Source organism: Rhea americana, unplaced genomic scaffold (assembly GCF_003343005.1).
Source record: "Rhea americana isolate MKP2758 unplaced genomic scaffold, rheAme1 scaffold_173, whole genome shotgun sequence".
In the NCBI taxonomy this organism is placed as follows: domain Eukaryota; kingdom Metazoa; phylum Chordata; class Aves; order Rheiformes; family Rheidae; genus Rhea; species Rhea americana.
In genome coordinates, this window is record NW_028185850.1 from 1,456,154 (window position 1) to 1,475,312 (window position 19,159).

The window sequence follows — 19,159 nt, forward strand, 5'->3', positions numbered from 1 at the left end:
TTAAGTCTTTGGCGTCATAAATTTAAGCATAAATAGACTTACTAGTCTCTCAAAACTTTCTTGGAGCAGGTAAAAACCATGCCAACACAAGTAAGGTTTTAAAGACTACTGACAGCTTTAGGGATATTCAAGGTAAGCCTGTCATCAGTACTGTAGTTGGATCATGATCTATATTAAAGCAGCATTAGAGCTTTAATTGTTTTACAATTAAAAAAAAAGGGCAAGAAAAAAGCCCTCCCACACCCCACACAATATGGGAAATAAACATACTACAATATTTACTGTGGCTTTTTTTAACATCGCATATCAAACAGGGCATTCAGTTTCTGGCAGGATTCAAATTATTAAGAAACTACCACATCATATTTTTTTTTTCCCCTCTGCAACTCTAACCCTGGACATTGGATGTTTATTAAGGGAGTTTTTCTTCTCCAAAGTGTTTCTGGTGTTGCATAAATAAATACTCTATTTTACATCCTGAGACAAACAACTTGATTAACAGTATTATTAATTTAGCTTGTTTACCCATAATCTACGAACATAAATCCAGTCAACCTGCATTTCAGCCAGGACTATATTATGTTACTCTGCTCCCTGTTAAGGAGAGKTTTTTTAAGCTTTTTATCTGGCATTTCTCAGGCATGTCTCTGTTTCCYCTTCCCCCTACCCTCATGTTACCTTCCTGTTTGTGTTTGAGACGTTTTCTTTCCTTGTCTCTCCAGAAGCCAGTTACTGTCACCAGGACTCATGTCACAGGACCATCAACTCTCTAGTTTGAAAACAAATTATATGTATTTTTCAACTGAAATGAGACACAGTTTCCATTTATCTTACCATGAGGAACAAGCATAAGAGACAGAAGCCAYTTCCGATATATGTTCTCAATTTATTGTTTTTTTTAACCAATATATGACATGCATCAGATTGGGTGGCTACTTGTCTTTGAAAAATAGTGCACTGAGCTTTACTTTCCCTCTTTTCTATAAATGATGATAGGTAGAATGTGCAGCTGTTTTTGATCAAAACACAAGCTTTCTGAATTACAGTTAGCTAAAGGTGGGTAGAAGTTCTAGCTTTATTAAAACACCACACTGGTTTAAGCATTTCATTCTCCAGCAACATTTTGTTGCTGCCATTGTCTTACTCTCCTAGAGCAGTGGTGCACAAAATGCAAAAGCCACCAAATGAATTACCCTACTAAAGCGTTAAAAAAGCAAATCTCAGCACTGCCTCTATTTTTAATAAAGACTCAGAGCAAACAAATCCCAATGCACAATGCTCCATCTTGAAATCGTGAGACCTCTGCATACTGTGACCTATTATCTCTGCAGGCTGCAGTGTGTTCTGTTTCTTACAGCAGAAGCAACTTTTTGCTTTAACATTTATATTGCCTACAGTATCTGTATCATCTGATAAAATGATGTCATCCTCAAATGTCTGGACAGACAGTACTAATGCCACAGCTAGTAACATTTCTTGACTTCATTTAGCAAAATTTTGTGTACCAGGTTGCCACGTTCATTTCTGGACTTTTAACCAGAATCTTCAACAGCCATAGGGCATTTATCATCAGTCCTACTTCTGACAGTTAGATAACTGAATTAATGTGAGAAACCAGCACAAATGAAGCCCTAYGAAAATACCCACCTCCACAGACATGTACAGACTCTTCAGTAGATCATAATCTGTCTGTATAAAAGCTCTATGGCTGGGAGGCGACCACATCTCAGCCACAATATGATCAGAGCTTAACAAAGTTAGAAACAAAAAAAAAGGCAGCATACAAATTTTCAACCACCTCTGTTGCTTCATTAAGAATTTTCTCATTTACCATGAGAGCAAATGGGAAAAACAAAATACATGTTCCTGTGAAGGCACATTTTTCCTCCAGATATCCTCTTAATCTTTTTTCTATCTATCATTTCCATTTTCTTGGAGCTATTTAAACCAGCACTTCACCATGTGATTGGGGAGGGGGGGAAGTCTTGAAACATACTCATGAACAATGGTTTGGCAGCCTCCAAAAGTCCTGTTCTCTCGCCTTAAGATGGAAAGCTAGTTTCTCAGGCACAGAAAATCTTTACCTATAGCCAAAGGTATATACCTATATATGGTATATACCTATACCATACCAAAGTGAACAATTTCTATCACTCCAATTTCCTTTTTCAGAAACCTCTGGTAATAATGTGTAAGTTTACTTCTACATTCAAACAGCTTGTAAGAAAGCAGCAATATGAGCTTGGCCATCGTACAGCTGTACAACAGTCTCAGCTGAAGCCCAACATGGCAGAACAGCTCAAAGTACGAGGGCAGATCTTTAACACTGCATGAGAGGCACCGTCATGGTTAACAGAGGCAGTARCAAGGCCATCACCATTCCACAGGCACAGCCAGGCTCACAAAGCAAAGGCACATTATGGAATGCAGGTGCCAGATCCTCGTCCGTGCTGGCAGCAGACTGTCCTGCCAAATGCAAGCCCCAGCCTGCCTCTTGGCTCTAGCTATGGTTCAAGCTGTCCTGAAAACCTTGGGAATGTTTGCAATCAATGTACAACGGCAATGATTCACAAGGAAAAAAAGGAAACACGGCAGATCAAAAACTGATAGCCAACAGCATGATTACTGAAAAGGAAATGGTATGTCTGTCAGCAGCGCCATCCTCTCTACTACCTAGTTGTTACTRCGAAAATCCCAACTGGGCCTGAGGCAGGTTCAATCAATGAAACTTAATGTGCTATACAAAATTCACAAGGGCTGGCCTCCAGCTCAGCAGAAGTCACAAGAGAAACCATGCAACCATTCAGCTGACTTCATTTTGACATAGCATATRAGATTCTGGATAAATCCCAAAGCATTTTAGAAGCCCCAACTAGGAAAAATTTTCCTTCTAGGTTCAATTCAACACATTTCCAGTCCACCTCATGGTCACTAAAGGCAACAGAGTGTGCAGCCAGGTCGCACAGACATTGAAGCACCTGCTGTATTATGGCTCCCTGGGAAGCTTTGAACGTTAGCAACACGAAGGGTTGAATAGAGACTGCCTGATCTGTATCACAGAAGACAAGTGAGGAAATTACATCCAAGTGATGACTGAGGTCCTGATACAGTTTTAACCATCACCACTACTTCCCTAAAGAAAAAAAAAAAGGGGGGGGGGAAATTTTTGCAAACACTAAATCACAAAAGAATTACTGCTGATGGCAACAAACGGAGACTGAGGTGAAGGTACTTTAGGGGGGGGGGGGGAAATTTTTGCAAACACTAAATCACAAAAGAATTACTGCTGATGGCAACAAACGGAGACTGAGGTGAAGGTACTTTAGAGAACAAAATATCCTTTTTGTTCCTGTGATACCTGATGTGTTAAACCTCCTTCCACTCTTTTCTCTCTGTTCCTCCAAGGAAAACATTGATTTAGAAAACAAATAGCCAGATGAACAAATGACACATAGCAGGGAACCAAACATCAATAACCTGTACCAGAGGAGAAGCCAAGCCATCTAAACAAAGGGCAGAACAATAGTATTATGAGTCCTAATAAGTAATTGTGTAGTGCAGCAAAGATGTTTCTACCTTGGAGAGCTCTCAAGAGTCTACAGTACCAGCAGAAATCAGTGAAGAGTAGTTCTGAAATTTCAAGCTTTTACATAGAGAATTGCAATAGAATCCTAAATTATTAAAATTCAAGGTGTGCCTAGCACAAGACGTGGATTAATCACCYGAATAAAAATAATATAGTTAAATTTCTTCTTTGTTTCAAATAGGCTCTGATATTGCCTGCTGTCTTTCTGAAAATGTTAGTCTACCTCACATGAGTGTATTTTTATTACTTTAAACACACTTTTGCTTTTACAGCAACAGAAGGTGATTTTCCACTGCCAAGGATGCCCTCAAAGACAGTTGCCCAGTCAATGCCACTAAGAACAAACCATGGCTCTAAATTCAACCAGTTTTCCTTTTTCCTCGGACAGTTCATTTTCCACATTCCATCACTCCAATCTTCTATGCATCAAAGCTCTACTGAGGCATCAGAACAGGGTTTGGTGCCTCAGCATTCACTGCAGGCACACAGCTGCAACTCCCACTGGTCAGAATCTGAGGTTCAAGGCAAAGCCTGCCTGATTTGAGTACACCAGTTGCTCTATATTCCATCCCAAATACTGCATCCTGCGCCTGCTGCAAAGTGTCCACAGATTGAATTGCAAGCAATGTTCATCTCAAACTTTGTCTTCTTTTTATCAGGCTGAATTTGTTTCACAAACCTGGAGAGAAAGGTACTAGTTACATCTTCTTAAATGTATGGACTTCCACTGTTAAAAAATTTTTGCCCTAATGGCCTTTCGATTTTAATTCAATTAGCAGATGCAAAAAATATTTTTTTGACATGTTAATTAAAAAAAAATCAAGATTCTGACTAGAAGTTGGAGAAGTAGGAAAGGCAGTTTYCCCCTTTTAATCTATGCAAACCTGGTGAAACAACAAGGACTAACTCTACCAATTTCAAGGACATGGCCTCCCATTTTCAAAGACACATTTCAAAAGCATTCAGGCAGACTGGCCTTATYCAGTTGCCTAAATTAGTGTAGTTTTTTTCCAAGTTTAACAAACAGTATACAGTTAATTTTGCTGCAAATCACTGTGTTACAACAGCTATAGCAATCAATGAAAATAAACATTTTTTCTGAAAATTATCTAAACATACAAAAGCAAAACATGATCAAAATCGATTAAGTAAATCAATACGCCCTCCTTACAGATTTCATTAGACTACTTAAGTCACTCTGAAAGCTAACCCTAAAAAAAAAGACCAGTCACCAATCAATTCCTGTGTTACCATAAAAACAATTGTGCTCTTCAACGATACTGTGCTAAAGTCATCACTTTACAAAACTTACTAAAATTAGTAAGCTTTAGTGGTTTACTAGTAACTTATTTTCTTTAAAGGCGTAAAAACATTCTGTTAGTTAAAAAAAAAAATCTAAACAGTTATAAAGCCAGGAAGTTGACTAAGCTGTTTCAGAATACTTCCTCCATGTAAACTACTGTTTTTTTTTTCTTTTGCGAACACTCATTCATCTCACGCACACTCATGCACAAAAAATACTAGTTGTTAAGATTTTTAAATCTCCAAACTATGAGATTATTCAACTCATTGTTACGAAAGATTGTACCTTCTTCTGTAATTTCATTTGCAAATAACATCAGGTAAAATAAAAAACGTTATCTAAAAAATGCTAGTTTCCTCCAGAGTATCAAGACTGTCAGTTTGTGCCATACTTTTGCAATTCTTATTCAGCATCACTACCTCATCTTCTCATCCTAATTTAGACCTCTGTGCATAATAACATTCTATTTACATGATGCCGAAGGATAAAGATAGCTTTGTATGAAGACTAATAGAAAAGTTACAAGTCTCATTTTAAGGCATATATATCAGAAAATATGATTTGCTCTTTGCTTTCTTGTTAAAATACCATTTCACCATACATACGACTGTGCTGTTTACTAAGTCCTCTGCCCAAACTCAACCWCGTAAGAGAATCATGAACATGCTGGCTGGAAGGGACAATGGGCAGCAATCACCTTTCAACCTGCTCATTACCAAACTAAACACATTCARTTCCCTCATCTTCTCTTCATGCAGCCTGTGGTCCGAGTCCCTGACCATTCTGACTGTTCCAACTCTCTGTTTGAAGTTAATTGTTTTCTCTCTCTTTTGTCTCTAGTCCCAACTATGTAGTGATGTTACTGTGGTTACACCATGTTTACAGCTTACTTTGTATATTTTAATATATTTTTCAAAAATTTAAATAGGTGAAGAAAATAAGGAGGAAAACTGATCATAGATCAGGTCTCACTTTTAAAAGGCTGGTCATTTTCAGTTTCTCTTATACTTGCAGTAAAACCATGAATCATGAAAAACTAATTTTGTCTAAAAGCAGAGATAATATATATTTTCCATGTAAATCACTTCCTTGCCATGACAGAATGATGTCAGGGTATCTAAATAGGTRATCTAATGAATTTTCTTTTTAAAATGTTGCATTAAAGGTTACCTGAGGGTGAGCATGATTGATGTCAACTGCTGTTAAAAATAGTTTTGTTCTAATTTTCATAAACTGGACCTAAATACCACATTGACATGGAGACATTTTATTATAGATTATTCAAACATATACATAATGATATTGGAGGAATAAGAACCCAAGACCTTTCTAGAATAAAAAGCCAGCTCTGGTTAATACAAAGATTTTCTGAAATTTATAAAAGACAATCTAAAGAAAAATTAAATTTGCAAGCTGTTTAATAGAATCCATCTTTTTAAGGATGATTTTTGAGCAATAATTCAGCACTTCATATTCAAGATTTGCATTTATGTATGTATAGACGAACACAAATGCACAAAATAGCAAACGAAAATACAACAGGGCCATCCAAAATGCTTTCTTATTGATTTTTTTTTTAACTGAAATTAGCTTTGCATCTAGTTTAGCTACATATGTGAAAGTTCTCTCCTTATTACTGCTTCATTATTTTAGAAACAGAATTTAATTCACAAATGACCCCAAATCCTTAAAACAACCAACGTTGCCTGAATTGCCAAAATGCAACTATCCACTGAAAGCCTGCAGCAGCATGGTAGTACAGACATACAAATACGGCATCACAGAAACTGTGACACAACCTAAAAGTCAAAGTCATTACCGCCTGTTTCCATCTATAAGATCTCCCAGGGCTTGGCTTTGGGAGAAATTAATAACTTTGGTTTGATCCAAATCTTTTTATATGTATATATACATGTATATATATATATATATATGTATAATTGTTCATTTTTCAGTTGGGTAACCAAACTGGAGAAAACAAAAGAAAAACTGTGTTTAATGTTGACTTAATCCCTACTTTTACTGCAGCAGTAGCTGTACTCAGTAACTACAGCCAAACTGGACAAGGCAGAAGTTCTAGTCTTTCCACACAGTCAATCTAACAAAAGATTTACTATAGCTGGCACACATCAGCTGCAACAAAAGCAGTCAGTGCCCTGTAAAACAGCTATTTCACCTAAGATAAAGCAGAAAGTCAGCTAACCTCTCTGCACTTACTCAGCTCTTAAAATGGCTTTCATAGCCTCCAGTGAGCACTCATACCATCTTCCAGCACACCTAATATGGGCAGAAGAAAGCTAGCACTTAAAAACATGGCCTGGTTTAGCATTTGTTTCTTTTCATGTTTAAATTATACTTCAGCACCTGACTCTAAAGGAGAGGGAATTTCATCAGGACAGTTTATTTCTGTAAAACAGCTAAGGAAGTTTGATATTTAGCACAAATGCCTTAATCACCCATTTCATCCTGAAACGAGGCCACAGTTCTGCGAGATGGCATGACCTGATCTAACATCTCACTGCTGCAGAAATGGGGATGGTCCCCTTCTCCCCAGAGAACCACGCTCCTACAGCTGAGCTGCAACAGCTCTGATGCTCACATGACCACTGCTGCCACCATGGCAGCAACAGCATAATCCCCAACCTGACAGAGAACAACCCTATACAAAGGGGAACTGCAGCAAATGCAACTTGCAGCAAATGCAACTGGCCAAGCGAAAACTCTCCAGAGCACCAKAAGGAAGAGGGGCAGGAAGCAAGAGAAGAAGGAATAGCAGTGAGACCTGTCATTTTCAGAGGCAGTGAGCTGTGTGGCCAGCTCAGCTTCTCATGCAAGTGCAGCCTCAGCACTTCTATCTTGTTAATATACATATATATATATATWTWTTGTTATTGTCGTTAAACTTACTCTATACCTGGCAGTTTCCTTCTCTATCAAAAGCATTTCTATGCATAGATTTCAATAGATCTGACATCCTTAAAGTAATTGGATATACTGCAACAGGATGGATTCTCCATGAAATCAACATAATCCCTTCACCAGTGATGTTTTTTTATTTGGCATGATTAATTCATCAATTATAAATTCCTCTAAATATACCCTAAAACATATCTTCCAGTGACACCTATCRTTAACATGCCCTTGCACTAGGAAAATCTGAGAAAAAGAAAACAACTATCAGCAATACATCATCCTCCTGAACATACATAGAAAACAAACAGAAATCTTTCTTTTTCTGAAAGTCTGCATAGCATCCAGGAACTCTTCCAACTCTCATGTGACATCAAAATAAAAAACAACTACTTCAGGGACAATACGTCATTTTTCCCCTCTTCTTGCTCGCACCCATCACAAAGACAGAAATTTACAACTTCCTTTATTTCTGTAGTCACATCTGTGTGTGAGCCCAATGCTCATGACAGGAAAGCTAAATCAAATGGAATATTTTTCCTTTGTTCTGACATGGATGAGGCACATGGCATCTTTCCTTCTTAATGAGCTTTGTGAGCTTCATCAATTTGTCAGTACTGGTATGGGAAAAGGGACAAGAAATTGATTAATGTGCAACACCAAGTGCTTTGGATTATCTGTAACTGTATGTTGGTTCAAAAGCATCTTGGAGCATGCTACCTTAAATGAGAACCACCCTCAGTAAAAGTCAGTCAGAATCTGGGTGATATAACTCCCCCAACACCAAATCTTTTCTGCTGACTGTCAAGAGATGTAAAACAGAGTCAGATCTCAAAAACATTAAGAGTCAGGTAAATATGGATTCCTCTCACTGAAGCATTTTAAATTCTAACTCAAATACTGTGTTTTTAAGTGCTGTTGCCCTGTGTGACTCCTTCTATTAATTCATAGTTTTCCATTCAGTTATCTTACTCTCACTGCAAAAATACTATCAGCTTTTCTAATGTTTAAATTATTCTTTCCCTGCTGTATTGTCCTTGCTCACGCAAAGCTCATCTCCTTTCTTAAAAAAAAAAAAAAAAATTTCTCTTCTGGTAAGGTCTGCTCAAGACTATTTAAGTTATATTTAGTACTCACCTCATACTTGGATACCTAATTTTCTTAACTCCTTCACTATTTTGCAGGTTAGCAGTAAAAATTATCACTTTTCCTAAAATTGCACCCTAAATAAATCTGTTCTGCCTAAACTTTTTCAAGCTTTTCACCTTTCTGCCCCTTTTAAGAAGAAATCATAGAATCATAGAATCAGTAAGGTTGGCAGGGACCTCTGGAGATCATCTAGTCCAACCTCCCTGCTCAAGCAGGGTCACCTAGAGCATGTCAGCAATTCAAAACAATGATTCATTTGAATAATATACTAGTGTAATAATGTTTAAATGGTAATGATAAAAGTAACACAAATGAAAAGGGATACCTACTCACACTTAAACATACTCCATATTGCATTCAGTTCAAGAACATAGTGCAGCTGACAACTTTTTATTGGTTTTAAGAAAAGTAAGTATGCAGAGTTTGGTACCCCTTGATGATAATAAATGTAGTCTACTTTTAAAATTTATACTGAGGTCTATTACCTTCTAAAGCCATGCTAAGTTGCCAACCATGGATGTATTAAATATCTAATTCCTCAACCTACTACATGCTGAAAACAATTATATTCGTTTTTAACTCACAGTATTTTTGTGTATGTGCCTCACTTTAATCATTTTCTGTCAGATGTACATGCAGCCAAGGAATAACATTACTCAGTTTGCAAAACCGTTGTATGCAGCATCTGCTAAAGCAAAATTTCTCTCCCCTCTGTTCCTGACAACGTAGCGACTGCACTGCAGAGCTGGTCAAACTACAGCACTTCCCAGTCACGAGTGACAACATGCTGATACCTGATTTAAATTCCACGAGGGCACCATCTGCCCTGTACTTGGGCAATGAGGCTGAAATGTTCTTTACTTCAAGACAACAAAAGAAGTCTTTCAGGGAAGAGGATGTAAACCTGAGGAGACCAGGTAGATTAGTTTTCATTTGCTTAGAAAATGTTACTGCACTCCAAAGGAACAACATACACTTCAAAACAGAAAAATAGGATCTCTTCTTGGTCAACCCCTGAACCTCTTGTCCCCAGGCTTGACCTACACCAGCAATGCTGCCACAACTTGTCAGGCTGTTTTTCCAGATACTTACATGGCTCTTAGCATAAAAGGCTACCATTAACAACCATTTTCCTTGTCAGTAACAATATAGTATCAGACTTCGGAAATGTCCAACAGCTCCCCTTATTCACCACACCCTGAACAAGGCATTAAAGCTCTTAATACATGTGTACACAAATTGTTACATCCTGATCCCTCACTCAGCTAACAACATTYATTTCCATTGCCCATTTATCCCTTCCATCACAAACATATTCATGCTTTCTTTCCTGCTGAGTTATGGAAAAAACAAAATAAAATCCTTCCAGGCTTGCCTGCAATGCTACTTCTCAATACTCCTTATCTTTTTCAGTATCTTTATCTATTACGGCAGTCCCTGTAATATACTGATTGTATATAGATGGAAGATTTGTAGTAATTTCCATTATTTACGTAGCATTCAGATTTTTTCATTAAAATGATAAAATCAGACAAGATGCAGCTGTTCACACAGCTGCTTATGAAAACATTTTTTTCTCTACCATTTACTACACTAGCCCTCCACAGCACCTCCAAGCACATTTTCAAACTGCTGAAAGAGTTCTGTGAAACAGACTGTTATTAAATCTGCCCTCTGTGATCAGGATTTCTAAGTAATATAGCTCATTAATAATAAGAGAATATTTTCCTGGGCAATGAGTAACCAAGACAGTTTCTCTACACCACTGGATTTAGACACTAGCTCTCTGGATATGGACACACTACTTTTTCAGAATATGTATAGTGACTGGTACTACAGAGTCCATAATACAGTACAACAGGTACTACCCTACTAAGAAATAATACTGCAGCTTTAGAAATTCAAATAAGAAAGGACCCCATTCTCAGCTTGTGTAAGCTAGAAAAGCATCATTGAAACATTCTTTCTTCAAAAGACCATAACTAAAAAGAGTGAAAATCACAAGCATTTTATTAAGTAAACACAACCTAAACATAAAGCAGAGCTGTAGCTCAGGGCACTGAACTGCACTGTCAATATCAGAGTAAAAACTGTTTCTTATGTTTGGTGAACATAATGCAGTGAATCATTTTTAACAGAAGTCACTCTTGTTTTTATTTCATCCTGTGTTTTACTCATAGCTTGAAAATGATTCTATGCTGAATTCACCAAGTTTCTCATATTTGAAATCTACAGGTTGCCAGAATTATACCTGAAACCAACACTTCGCATTACACAGCACTACTTTTCAATAAGATACCTCCTTTACTTTTCAACTGGTCATCTGAATGAGAGCTTTTGTGAGTGAACCTCAAGAACTTATATATAAAAAAAAAAAATTTTAAAGGTAGGGACCCTACCTCAGATACGGCAAGATTTTTTCAAGGGCAGATGTCCAACAACAGCAGCACTGAAACATGTGCAGCAAAGAAAAAAATGCAGACTACCACTGTATTAGGTCACAAAGCAGTGAGCTTTAGCACTAGCTTTATCTAAATTTCAATTAAATTTTACTTCTTCAAAAAGCGACACAGTACAGGCATTACGAACTTGCTCATGCCTAGGGAAATTTTGGAAACTACTTGAAAAAGCATTGAGAGATTAGTATTTGTGGGAATTGATCACTTTTCCATGACTCAAACTATTCTTCTATGTTGGATTGTATTCAAATACAAATGTGGCAGAGAATCCATCAGACGTTTAGTTGCTGGTGAACAGATAAAAATCATTAGGATGAAAAACTTACAGAACGCGGAATTTTCTTTTTAAACAAAATAGACACCTAACAAATTTTCTATTCATACTCAGTAAGTAATTTGTCTTTCTACTATTGTCTTAAATTCACTGATTTGCTTTCTGTACATTCTTGGATAGAATGCTTTCTACCTAACTTTGTCTGCACAGCTCTGATGCCTGAAAGACTGTTTTGTAAGTAAATGTTTGAATGAAACTCCCTCTTTTTTTTTAGACTGATTATTTCTGATTGACTTGAATYATTTACTACTAGTGCAAATTATTTGCCAGCAGTTTTACTTAAACTGTGACTTAAAAATCGATTTAATTTCAGAAAAGTAAACTGTGGCTTCAAATACTCATCCACAGATTTAAGTCCTACCATCTTTGTTAGCATTTTTTAAATCATAACTTACACCTATTATGTTGTGAGGAAAAAKAATCTTTTCCTTAAAGAAACTCTGTTCAAGAAAGTTACAACTATTGTCCTGGCCGCAGACAAAGCATTGTAACATCAAAAGGAAGTGGACAGTGCTGCTACAGCTGGGGACCACCATAAGGTGACCATGCAGCAGCAAAAATGTAATTCCACTAAAACAAATAGAAGCTAGTGGAAATACTGAGCTAATCTGATGCAAGGGGAAAGGTAGGTATGGTGAAGGTATTTTGAAGGGACTATTTCACTTTTCCTTCTTATTGCATTTTCCCAAATTTCTTTAAGTGACAAACTTTACAAGTCCATGGATGATGCTACATATCTCATTCATAAACACATATTAGGCCCTTCTACCAATTAAAGAGATTTCGGTAAGATTATATCACTTATCATTATATATATATGTGTATATATATATATATAAATATATTTCACATGAGAAAATATTATAGAACATCAAAACACAAAATAATTATCAACTTTAGCTGCAATCCAAGGATTTTGGCAGATCTGACTCAACAACAAAAAAAAAAAAAAGGTAAAGCTTTTCCCCATATAATCGCTCTCCCCCTCACACTTTTTTTTTGGTTAGTATTTTTTTAGGAACTTCCTGCCAAAACTGTGTTATTACGTGAAGCAAAACAGCACATCCTCAATCTTGGAAAATCTCAAACACCCGGACAACGAGCATTACAATTACAGACACAGAGAAGCGTTGCAAGGAAAATAACCTTAAATGGAATGAGAACAAATCTCTCTGAATGAAACTGATTATTAATGACACACATGCCGCAGTCTAAGAGTTAAATTCCAGAAAGTGGAGGTAACACTAAAAAAGGATAAAGTAAAAAATGAGAAGGACTTGAAGGCACTTTCCACCTGTTCATAACTAATTCTTATTAACTGTTTCATTCAAAATGCTACCTGAAAACACACAAAATGGGCTAATTAGAGAACACGAACTGAGAAATGTAAGCATTGCAGCAGAAAAATTAATACTGGAAGATTATGGCATGAACTAACAGTACAATATTTCAATAGAATGGCTGAAGGAGTCCAACAGCTGGCTTCTGCAATGAGGTTAATCAACCATACAATTCCAAAGCACTAATAACAAAAAWAGTTCTTAGATTTCAAAAAGAAGTGCTCTCGATTATGTTTCAAAAAAAGCAGAGAAATAGATTAAATTACCATAGAAAGCACAGTGCAAAATACTAGAAAGATTATAAAGTTACGTAAAGGTAAATTGCAAAAACAATCACTGAAGTGAAATACAGGACTAGGAAGTTTGTTAGAGTATTATTTTCCAGAAGTGCTCTGAAATGAAAGTGAAGAAGAGCTTTGAAAAGAACAGTCTGAAATAAATTTGACCAGGGTTTCATCAACTTAATAAACTCCATTAGGGATAAAAAGAATTACTTGACCTCACAGCAAGTTCAAAGGAATACTTTTAGGTATACAGCAATTGGAACATGCACAGCAATGTAACTTTTAATTTCATGATCCCAGGGCCTGCAAAGGTCACAGTACATAAGAATCCAACCTTCCTTCCAGGATACAACAGCATGAGTCTGAGTCACAAATTCTACCTTAAAACTCAAACTTGGAGACACAAAGCAAGGCATTTTTACTGAGGAAATTAACTGAATGKAAGCTCACACTGGCTGTCCATATAAGAAAACAATATTGTTATATGGGTAATTGCTATATGGGACAAAAGTGCACTATGACCATGACCTGTATTGTCAAAGACAGCAGAATTTAGTCTATGCTAATTACAATGTAAAGAAGCTCACAGATGTTAATGGATACTATGATACTGGCAAAGTAATAAGCAGAGAAAAGCTACGTCATATGAAAGAAAAATTAAGAGAGCAGAAAACTTACTGGGAAATATAAACAGTTTACAAATTCATGTGCTGTGAGTAGAAACTTTAAGGATCATGGTGATATCACTAAACCAGGAGTTCWGCAAGTATAAGAAATTAGTGAAGCCTTGTTTCCCACTAATTTGTGCCCTCAGCTGACTGCAAGCTTCAATTAAAACCTTCTCTGTTTACAGAGTATTTAAACATCCCCCCTCCTCCCCAGGTGAATTCTCTGTTACATAACAATACATAGGTTCATGCAGAAGTAAGAAGCTGAGGCTGTTACTGTATTTTTCTCCTCACCTAGCCACCTTTTTCACAAAACTAGCAAAAACTTAATGATCTCAGAGACAATTACACATCTGTTCCATTTGGCTGAACATGGCCACTGCATTCTAAATGTGTTAAACAGGGACCATTAGCATGACTGCATATATCTGGTTTTCCTGGAAAACCAGGCTAACAAGAGGAGGAATATGGGGATAGATAGTTTCTCTCAGCTCCCTYAAGTTTTCTGTTTCTTTTCAGTCACATGTGGGACTAAAATGTTGGTATTATGCCATGATGGGGATTTGTTAATATACTTTTATGTATCATCATCATTCAATAAACTACAAAGGCTACTTATTTAGGCAGTGAGTCTGAATGCTCTGTTATTAGTCCAAGCTTCTGGCAGGATCTTTTCCTGGCAGTAAAATGGCATCTTTCCAAATTGCACCTTGGCATAGATTTTGGCTGTGCTTGAACCCATGGGATTTCCTCTTTCAGTTTTCCTAAATCATTAAGCAACAATAAAATCTTTATGATATTTAATGTCTTAAATTTTGTAACAATTATTTTAATACTCTGATGATAACATAGTTTATAATGTCTTCTAAATTCTGCTCCCACATGTTAGGTTACCTACCAACTAATGTCAGCAATTTCAAGGCTTTACATTGTGACAATAGGTAGTCTGTAGATTCTGAGCACAGAAACTTCCTAGTGTTGGCCAGTGTGTGTATTTCAATATCAGTCCTTACCATAAATAATAACAGAGAATACAGTAATGGCTACAGATTTGTTTTAAACCTGCTTGCAAAGGTTGGAATAATGAATAATATCTAAAACTAGCTAAAGTATCTGTATATRTACTGAGCAGGACAGACTGCAGTTTTGATCTATAGCAACTTTATAGCAAATTCAGAAAACAGTTCTGRGTAACACAGCCAAACAAGAATTACTTTTTCAATTCCATGGTTCAAAGACTAGCTATTTAAATAAGGTCCTCCTCACTCAAGTATCCCCCATGCATATCCGAAGCAATTAAAAGATTCTGTGTCTGGACTTTAAGTCTGAAGACACAAATACTTAAAATTAAGTATTTCTGACAGCACTAAAACAGAAATGTAGTGTGTACTAAACTAATAAATATAGACCTTCCTTGCTATTAGGCCTACACATTTCAGTGCAGGAACAGAGCATGGGGTTTGGAATGTCTGAAACTTCGATCATTAAAGTAAACGGGACACATTCAGAGCTCAGTTCATCTGCCAAGCTGACAACAGCTGGAAGAGCTCTTCATGCAAAATACAGGAGCATCTGGCTAGCAAGAATGTTTAAGACTCTACCTATTGATCTATTTCTTTGCTGAAATTAATTCAAGGTGTTAAAATGCCTAAAAATGCTGATTTAAGATTTTCTACRTGTACACCTCAAATCCCTATAAGCAGTAAGGAGAAAATGATACAAATACTAATACTAAACAAATCTAGCATCAGAGATCCTAAATAACTGATTTAAGACCTGGAAAGACCAGAAATTTGATGCAGAAAAAGGGGACAGTATGGTTTATAAAACAAAACAAAACAAGATAAAAACAAAACAGAAATGTGTACATTTTGTGGTTTGTTAGGAAGGAGAAAATTGTTACAAGGAGAGATGAAGAACTAGAAGGAGATGGGAAAATTTGATCATGATTCAATCAATTGTTAAATTTCTATTAGATGTTAAAAAAAGATCAAAACCCAATATTACTTATAAGTAAAAGGTGCGATGTTTGTAACAAGGACTCAAGCCTGAAAAAGTCAGGTTTGGCATATCAGATCCCTGTGTCAGATTCATGTAAGGCTTCACATAACTATGAGAATGAATAAAAAGTAAAATATCCTTTACCTTTTACTGTTATAACATATATAACATGTATATGTGTGTGTGTGTRTATATACACGTGTGTGTGTRTATATATATATATRTGTGTGTGTGTGTRTATATATAYACACACACACACACACGTGCAGACAGACACATACCTAAGAATGAAACTTCATTTGGAGCACTATGTCCAGTCTTGGGTCCCTCAGTAGGACAGATATACCAGCAACTGGAAAGAGTTCAGTGGACGGCCACTAAAGCTGGTACATGACAGACAAGAGAGAGCCTAAAGATGCTGGGCTTGTTAAATCTGCAAGAGATGTAAAAGCAGTCTCTTCTATACCTAAAATGAGTTTGTAGAAAATACAGATCCAGACTCTTCTCAGAAGTGCGTATCTGAAAAACAGGAGGCAAAATTCACAGAATGCAGTAACAGAAGATCTAGCTGGCTATAAGGAAAAAGGTTTCCCTCACAGAGGCTGTTTTGCACTGGAATAGATAACCAAAGAGGCTATACAATCTCCATCCAAACTCAATTGTACATAGCCCTGAGCAACCTGATCTAACAACATAGCCTTGTTTTCAGCAGGGCTTTCGAACAAATCACCTCCAGAGACACCTTCAAACCTAGATTTTTCTATGGTTCTACTTCATCTTGTCCAAAAAGTTCCAAAAGTCACTATATCACCGAATTTGTTCCAACAGTTTCAAGCTACATGTAAGAGACTCTCATAAGAGGGATGGCGCTTTTAAACAGCTAATTACAGGAAAAATTGCAATCTTTTTTTACTTTAGGAAAGCATGAAAGGTCATCTGGCTTTATGATATTTGTGAGATACGCTACTATGGAAAACAAGCGTTTCTTCCTTCTCCTGAGAAAAGCTGAAGACTTACCTACGTAGACACTAAAGTAGTCTAACAGATGAATTTGGGAACAAGTAAAAAGGTGAAGAACAGAATATTGTAAATTTCTCATATGCATGATAATTTGTGCAAAACTGATTAGTTTGATCTCGTATCCAAGTATATTTTCAGTTATTGAGTCACTCTTGCCACCAGTGCAGTGCATTCTTGTAATTTGGTCTTTTGTGTCGATCACTTTCCATGAACATGCAGAGAAATATAAATACTTGATATGCCTCAAGTTTTCTGTAGACCAAACCATATTGCTACACTAACTAGACAGCTTAAAGATACAAGCTTTATCTTATCTTTATTTATTCATCTTTAAGAGAACAGAAGGAAAATCAAGTTCCCACCACCTACTTCTATTTTTTCAGAAATAAGTCAGCTACAGGAAGGTCGTTATCTTTATCCTACGCCCTTCTTCCATTTTTAGTGCTAGCACAGAAATTACATGGCTTGAAAACGAGATGTAAATAGAAATAGCTATTATTCTATGTCAGGAACAAAGAGATGACATTAAAGGAGAATCTGTTCACTTCACTAGAAGCCAGACTAAATTAAGTCTTGACCTATACCACACTGTGATGCTATCAGAATCTGGTTCCATGCCAGCAAGCCTCAGTGACGCCTCTGCAATATAAATTCAGCTATTAAAAAAATAAATTTTTCTGTAGAGAAGAAGGCAAATTGTAGATAACCTTTCTAAGTTTACAAAAAACGTAGYACAGCATTATTTTAGCAGATGAAACATCAAAAGCAATTAAGACTGAATAACATATATCTTTAAAGTACACCATTAAAAGAGCAGCAGCACATTCCAGTTGAAGCTATAATTCTGCACAATCTTTCTAAGGTCCTTCAAGCGTTCTGATCTGCACAAGACAGCATTCATTTTGAGGCTCTGGCTGGGAACAGAGGTCGGGAGAGAGATGATGGGCAAAAAGAGAGCAAATGAAGAAATAAAGGAAGAATTCATCTTTTTTTGTTTAAGAAGCAATCATTTAACTAAAAAGTATTAAACTGTGATAGAGCAGCACTGTAAATGGAATACAATTTTAAACATCACACATGCTTATTTAATCAGATCATAGCCATCTATGGAGAAATGCTATGTTCATTTTCCTGACTACACCTTCAGCAGAGCAGACCGATAAAAGACTCCAGACCAATGAAAGTTATGCCATAAAAGCTTCAAAGCTTATTTCATAACCGCTGAATGTGAACGCAACCTTCGTCCATCAAGGTGATTCACAGTTCAGAGAAAAACTCAAGACAAAAATCACAAGGAGAAAGCTCCATCAGGGAGGTCAGGCAATCCATTTAGTCAAGCTCCTTACCCTCAGAAGGCCACAGAAGTTCAGAGGTGTTTGCTCAACTTTGTACATCCTCTTTATAGCAACTTTTACATATGGCAAGACTCATGAATTCCCCTAAATCTTTTCTTTTTTCAATTAAATATCACTCTAACCATCTTTCCTCATAGGCTAATTCAAAAGGAAAAGAGTAAAATTTGAGATAGAAATGAGAGAAAAATTGAGAATTGCTGATTAATGGGAAAAAGAAAGCTAAGAAATTGCAATGAAACCTTATGGTTCCTAACTCCATTGTCAAAGAAAAAAAAGTAACTGCCTCTAAGGTTCAAGAAATCTTAATTAATTAATTAATTTACCTCTAAGCATGCAAACAGACACCCTGTGATAACACATTTAATTTTTTTTGGGGGGGGGGAGGGAGGAAATTGCCTCATTCAGGTTAACATGCCTGATTTCTGTAATTTAAAAAAATACCCATACCAATGTAAAGTATAAATGTACGAATGCGTTTTCGCTCCTTCAAAACTCTTGCTGAAAGAAACAGTTTGCAAATGGATTCTAAAAATGATTATTAGACAATAAGGAAAATATTTAGCTAAATAGTTCTACAATGTTTAATTGCATTTCAGGTTGAAATAGTATGTGAGCACCAGCATGTGAAAGAAGGACTGGTTCTGAGCCTCAGAATTACTGCCAACTCCAAAGGAAAACTTGCATCAAATAACCTGAGCTTTGCTTTCCTGGATAAGAAATAATGAGGCATAGGTTCATAAAGTTTGGGGG

General features: G+C 36.5%; 1 long non-coding RNA gene across 1 annotated transcript in view; it reads right to left on the reverse strand.

Annotated features, from left to right (window-relative positions):
• Window positions 1-19,159, reverse strand: part of LOC146597986 (uncharacterized) — a 30,550-nt gene that overhangs the window by 7,150 nt on the left and 4,241 nt on the right. Inside the window, exon 2 of the long non-coding RNA XR_014895362.1 lies at window positions 679-769. This is a non-coding gene — a long non-coding RNA (uncharacterized LOC146597986). The remainder of the gene's footprint in view (window positions 1-678; window positions 770-19,159) is intronic.